Here is a 7,171-nt window from a genome sequence, read left to right as displayed (position 1 = left end):
GCTCCTAACAACGGTCGTCTCTGCAGAGGGGAACTAGGCACAGAGCTAAAACGGAAATGTGCTTTTCATTGGACACAGGGTTTAAGTGATCATTGAAACACAGTGAGAAGTTTCTCTGTTTAAGCTTCTCACTGTGTGTTTCAATGATCGCTTCTAAAAAAGAAATTAAAATTCTTTAAACATTTTCTCAAGTTCCCAACTCTTAAATGTGAGACTAGACTCTGTGAGTTGAGAGAGGGGGATTGGAAAAGAAGAGAGGATGGGAAGAAAGAAAGCAAGTAGATGTTATGAATTAGATGCTGTGCTCTGGGAACTAAGGGATTCGGACTGAGAGCAAACCCCTGTTCACATTGTCTGCGTGTTTAAAAGACATTTCCCCTGGAGCTGGGCTCTCCAGTTAGGAGACCATTGGAAAAATCGGATCAGCAACTACACAGACTTTGTGAAGGTGAGAAAGACTATGGGAGGACTCGGATTTCAAAGGGAACCACACCAATGTGGAAAGGAGGAGGCTGTGCTGTGATTCCGCACACAGCCCATTGCACTGGAAGGTACTTCAGAGGCTGAACTCCAGATTTAAGAAATAACCTGTTGCCACATACGCCTTCACACAAGTAAATGTATATAACTATATAAATATTTATTCCCTAGATAACTAACTTTAGGGACTACTGCTTTCCTGTCAAATTTTCCTTCAGGTAATCATGAAACTTACATAAAACAGACAGGCAGGAGCATGCTTCCCCTGTAACAGGACACATCAATGTCATTTAAGTGTGTGCATTACTATCGAAAGCACTTTAAACATTAAGTTAGGTCTTCATACTGACCAAGAACTCTTGGGCGTTCCATCTTTTCATGCCTATCCCCTTCTTTCAAGGCCCTCAAGAATGGAATGGCAATTTTCTTTTCTGAATTCTCACCACATACTGCTCTGTCCTTCATGTGTTCATCTCCACATGTTTCTTTTACCTGAAACTCTACTGAAGGACCCAGATTTTTACTTTTCTAACACTGAGTCCATCTTTAAGCAGACATTTGTTCTGGGAAAAGCACTTTGAAAAATAAAATAGATTACTTGCAAACAAACTAGCTTAAAAAAACAAGAAATTCTGAAGTAAACCCCCCAAAAATCCAATATACCCACCTCTATACACAAGATGACCAATGTTATCAAGTTTACAGTTAGTCCATTCATCATAGGAAAGCAGCGATTCTGCCACAAGATTTAATCTACAAATGTCACCACACATCTTCAGACATCAACATTGAAATTGTCATGATAAAATTATCTTTGACGCAGAGTCAATAACTTTCAGGAAAGGCTCATAACCTCATTTATTATGAGGACTCTCACTGGAGACATGGGATCTTCTGGGGGCTGCTTGGTTTATCTCAGGATACAGGGTGCTTTTGAAATTTTTTTCTGACTAGAGTACATGATTGTGACATGCACACTATCTCATCATAGAGGTGGGGAGACATGCCATATGGCTCCTAGAACTATTTAATGTTGAGATAATAGGATCATTCCAACTACCCCTTTTTTTAATATATTTTTATTGACTTCAGAGACTAAGGAAGAGGGAGAGGGAAAGATAGATAGAAACATCAATGATGAGAGAGAATCATGGGTACGCTGCCTCCTGCATGTCCCCTACTGGGGACCAAGCCTGCAATCCGGGCATGTGCCCCGACTGGGAATCAAACCGTGACCTTCTGGTTCATAGGTTGATACTCAACCACTGAGCCACGCTGGAGGGGCACCAACTACCCTTTTTATGGTCTCTGCCAGCAATGCCCACATTCCATGCTACCCCATCCCCTTCCTTCCAGAACTGTCAGCAGAACAACCACAAAGAAACCACAAATCAGTAGTTTTTTTGGAGGTGTCTGAGGGTGGCAGAATAAGCCAACCCAAACATACTACTTTGGCATAAGGATTATTTTGAGCTGAATGCAATTGGGAACATGCAAATACAAGAAAAGCTCACATCATTTGTAAAGATGTCCCCTCTCCCCTCTCTACCAGGAAGGACAGAAGTTAATCACCAGAGATAACACTAAACCCTAATTAGCCCAGAGGTGGCACCAGAGAATCAACATAACAAACTTTACATCTAACCCTCATCTTCCCCATATATCTGCCTTTCCATAATCGGCCACCCTAGAAACTCCAAGTCCTTTTCCTTTGTCTTGTCACTTCTCTATAAATGTACTAGAAGCCCTGTACACAAAATTCGTGCACTGGAGAGGGTCCCTCAGCCTGGCCTGCACCCTCTTGCAGTCTGGGACTCCTCGGGGGATGTCCGCCTGCTGAGACCCCTCGGAGGATCGGGCCTAAGCCGGCAGTTGGACATCCCTCTCGCAGTCTGGGACCCCTCGCTCCTTACCGTCTGTCTGCTCGCTGCTCCTTACTGCTTGGCTCACTGCTCCGTAGTGCTGCCACACAGGCGGGTGAGGCTCCTGCAACAACCGCTGCACTCTCCAGCCGTGAGCCTGGCTTCTGGCTGAGTGGCGCTCCCTCTGTGGGAGTGCACTGACCACCAGGGGGCAACTCCTGCAGTGAGCGTCTGCCCCCTTGTGGTCAGTCCACATTATAGCCAGTGGTTCCACCAGTTGTTCTGCCGTTCGGTAGATTTGCATATTCGGGTTTTATTATAGGACTAGAGGACCAGTGCATGAAATTCATGCACTCAGGGGGGTCCCTCAGCCTGGCCTGTGCCCTCTTACAGTCTGAAAGCCCTCGGGGATGTCTGACTGACAGCTGAGGCCTGCTCCCCACAGGCGGGCCTAGGCCAGCAGTCGGACAACTTAGCACTGCCTTGGAGGTGAGAGAGGCTCCCTCCACCACCGCTGCATTCACCAGCCATGAGCCCAGCTTCTGGCTGAGTGGCACTCCCCCTGTGGGAGTGCACTGACCACCAGAGTGAAACTCCTGCATTGAGCATCTGCCCCCTGGTGGTCAGTGCGTGTACTATTGACTGGTCGTTCTGCAGTTTGGTTAATTTGCATATTAGCCTTTTATTATATAGGATTGTTTTTTGGTTAAGATGCTATAAGCTCAAGTTCTAATCACCACTTAGAGTTACTTATCACTGAATAGTACTCCCAAGTGCAAGCATGCGGCACTTAATAACCTTGTTTTTCTCTTGTCAGTCTAATTTACAAGGCCCTAGCCAAGAATCTCAGAGAGTAGTGGGGAAAAGTTTTCTTCTGCCCCTACATACCAAAGTTGGCTAAACACAGACAAATCTATTCAACAGCAATTCTCTAGATTACCCAATTTGTCCAGCTGCTTTTTTTAAATCACAAATCTAGATAAAATATTTTATCATAATTTGTCTCTTTAACTAACAGAAATTTCTCACGCCTTCATCTAAACCCATTTCTTCTTGTGGCATTTTCCTAAAAATTATATAATCTTGAGAAACAATAATTTGAAGACAGTAATCAAATTACCCTTAGCTTTCTTTTATCTTAGCAAGTTTATTTCATATCTTTTTTGTTATTTGATAAAATAATTCTCCTCTTCCTTAATCATGTTTTTGATCTTTGTTAACCCTTTCCTCTTAAGTTGAGTTAATTAAAACTGAACAAAGTGCTCTAACATGGATTTCACTAACAACATACAAAAGAACTGCTACTTTATTTTTATGGCTAATGTTCCATTTTAGTACATCTCAGAATTATGCTGACTTTTTACAACAGCACACCTATGTAGCATTTTTTAATTTATATTCATCTATGCCTCCTACCTCAAAGGTTTATTAACAGGTTTGATGGGGAAAGTACTCATTAAACTGCCTGGCACACAGACAACACTCCATACATGGTGACTCTGGTTAGTCTTGATACCTTATACTAGAGTCAATGAGGTATGGAGGGAAAGGGTTGATCAAAGTGCACTGTAAAACATATTTAGCTAGTGAATAGTCAAATATTTGTGCACCCTGCTTTAAAACAACTCATTATATGCAAATTGGAATTTATGGAACTGGTATGTGACTCGGCAGTCTGTTATGAACTCCCTTGCCTTTGCTCCAACTGCCCTCTTTGCTTCCCTGGGTGTCGGCTGGCCCTCTCCCAAACATTACATCCAGCAGCTGGACTACAAACAATCCTTCACGATTTTCAGTTAGATATGTGAACTACATTTAAACAAGGTAATCCACGTATGAAGGGTGATTGAGTAGGATCCATATATTTCTGGAATCTAAGGCAAATCCAAACAGGAGTTGTACTAGTATTTCTGACCAAGGCACAACACCAGATAAATCAGAGATATCAATAATACAAATAATATAACATGAAACTAAGCAACTATAAAGCACTATGCATTTAAAAGAGTAGAAGTATGACCCAAGACTAATAAAATGGGCATTAATGTGTGTACACATTGATTACACAAGAGGCCCCAATGAGTTATTAAATGCTCATCTAGTTTTTATTGTATATAACAATTATAACAGCTTCACTATATCATAAACCTGGCCTAAAATGAAGATAGTATCCAGAATAATTAAGAAGTAAGCCTTCATTTAGTAACATGCTTGCCAATCACCTTAGAAATTTGTCAGATGAGCCAGATGTCCCAGGTTTCTTTCTAAAATCATGTGGGGTTATTGCATCGGCCCCACAGGGTAATCAGCCCTCAGATTGTCTGAAATGACTCTCATTTCCAGCATCTACACCATTCCCCTCCCATTTAAACACATGGATAGCTGGTTGTTCCTGCTTAGTCTTTCCCTACTCAAGAAATCTCCCTCTGAAGGCCCAATCAAGACATAGTTCCCCTAAGTGCCCATCAGCAGATGAGTGTATTAAAAAACTGTGGTACATCTACACAATGGAATACTATGCCGCTATTAAAAAGAAGGAACTTTTACCATTTGCAACAGCATGGATGGAGCTGGAGAGCATTATGCTAAGCGAAATAAGCCAGTCAGAGAAAGATAAATATCACATGATTTCACTCATATGTGGGATATAATGATCAACATAATTTGATGAACAAGAATAGATCGATCTAGAGCAGCAGTCCTCAGCCTGTGGGTCGCGACCCCTTTGGGGGTCGAACAACCCTTTCACAGGGGTCACCTAAGACCATCGGAAAACACATACATAATTACATATTGTTTTGTGATTAATCACTATGCTTTAATTATGTTCAATTTGTAACAATGAAATTGGGGGTCACCACAACATGAGGAACTGTATTAAAGGGTCGTGGCATTAGGAAGGTTGAGAACCACTGATCTAGAGACAAATGGTGGGGATGGGGGGTTAAAGAGCAACCGAAGGACTTATATGCATAAATATTAGCATAACCAATGGACACAGACACTGGGGCAGTGGCGGCTTGCCCGGGCTGGGAAGGGATTGGGGAGGGGGTCAATTGGGGGAAAAGGAGACATATGTAAAACTTTAGACAATAAAAAAAGACCTACTTCCCCATAGAGCCTTTTCAGGTTAACCAGCAAAAGCTTTTACTTTCCTCCAATTACCTCCACTTTTATGCACACATCTTAACCAAACATCCCAACACATACTGTATTCATGTATAGTGACATTTAGGAGGTGATAGATGTTATCTGACATATTTAGTCCTTGCAAACCTACAAGAACTGTTACACGTTATGTACTTCATAAGGTAGGTATGAAGATCAAATAATACCTGACACATAGTGGGAGGTCAATTAGTTAATGTCCAATTGATGAATTAACAACGTGAGAGCACATAGTATTTCATAAATATGAGTTTCCTTCCCCTCTCAGACCAATAGAAGCAAAAACTACACAAGACCAAATGTATAAATCCAACAGGTGACTCTTTCATCTGTAGGCCAGCAACTCAGCACCCCACTAAACTGTATATCCCATTTTGTAGTGACGCCAATAGATTAAAATTTCTTCCTCCTGTAATTCAGATCTACATCCCTGAACCTTCAACCCCAGAGTCCTGGCTCAGCTAAAGGAGCCACACAACCTATATAATAAAATCCTAAGTGACTGTTATGGCAGAATGACCAGAGCTACTGGTGTAATAAAATCCTAAGTGACTGTTATGGCAGAATGACCACAACGACTGGTGGCTATGATGCGTACTGACCACCAGGGGGCAGACGCTCAACACAGGAGCTTCCCCCTGGTGGTCACTGAGCTCCCACAGGCGGAGTGCCGCTCAGCCAGAAGCCAGGCTCACGGGATGCAGGGGCAGTTGCAGCGGCAGTTGTGGAGCGGCAAGCAGGCGGATGGAAAGGAGCAAGGGGTCCCAGACTGCAACAGGGTGTAGGCAGTGCTGAGGGACGTCCCCCACCCCCCAGCCCATCCCCCCCAGTGCATGAATTTCGTGCACCGGGCCTTTATTATATAGAATTAGATGCCTGGGGCCTCTTCCTAATTTAGCCTCGTGGTGGGCTCCCATGGGTAGCTAGGAAAGGGGATGCCCCTGCACATTCCACCCCCAACACACACTCTCATTGTGAAAGCAAAAATTCTTTAAGAAAAAATAATTTCGAGCGAATGTCAAAGTTTTATTTCAGACTTGCAGAACAAAAGGCAGCAAAACAGGAAAAGTGCGTTCACAAAAAAGTCTTGGTAAAGGGCTCTTTTAGGAATAGAAAGGAATAGCTAGATAAATGGATGTCAAACTCTAGTTTCTTCAGAGCCTCACTTGGAGGGCGTGTTAAAACGGTGTAGGGAACAAGAGTTTCTGATTGTTAGGTCTGAGGCGGGGCCCTACATATGCATTTCTAACTAGTTCCCAGGTGAACGTGAGGATGCTGGACGGGCGACCACACTTTGAGAAGCCCTGGTCTAGAGTCCAAATAAAAGTGTTTAGCTGCAAGGCTAGTTCCTTTTACAGAGCCGTGAAGCTGCCTCGCCTCTATCCATTGGGCCACGCGAGCCACCCTGCCTGCGCCTCTAAGCAGAAATACCGAGCCGCCCCGCTTCCATTCACCGGCAAGGCCAGGTGCGAGCCATTTGATTCAACAATTGGGTTCTGCTTTTCAAATTGGGATGCTTTGGGGGATGAACTTTGGGATGAAGTTGTCTCGTCCCCCAAGACAGAACCACTCCTTTCTCGCCGGACTCCGAGCGCTGCGACCAAGACAAGGACGGCGCCGGAGACGCGGACGGAGCCTGGGCAGCCGAGGCTCTGCCCCCG

This window comes from Myotis brandtii, unplaced genomic scaffold (assembly GCF_000412655.1).
Source record: "Myotis brandtii unplaced genomic scaffold, ASM41265v1 scaffold71, whole genome shotgun sequence".
In the NCBI taxonomy this organism is placed as follows: Eukaryota; Metazoa; Chordata; class Mammalia; order Chiroptera; family Vespertilionidae; genus Myotis; species Myotis brandtii.
The sequence above is the reverse complement of the archived record's forward strand: the minus strand, read 5'-3'. Positions refer to the sequence as shown.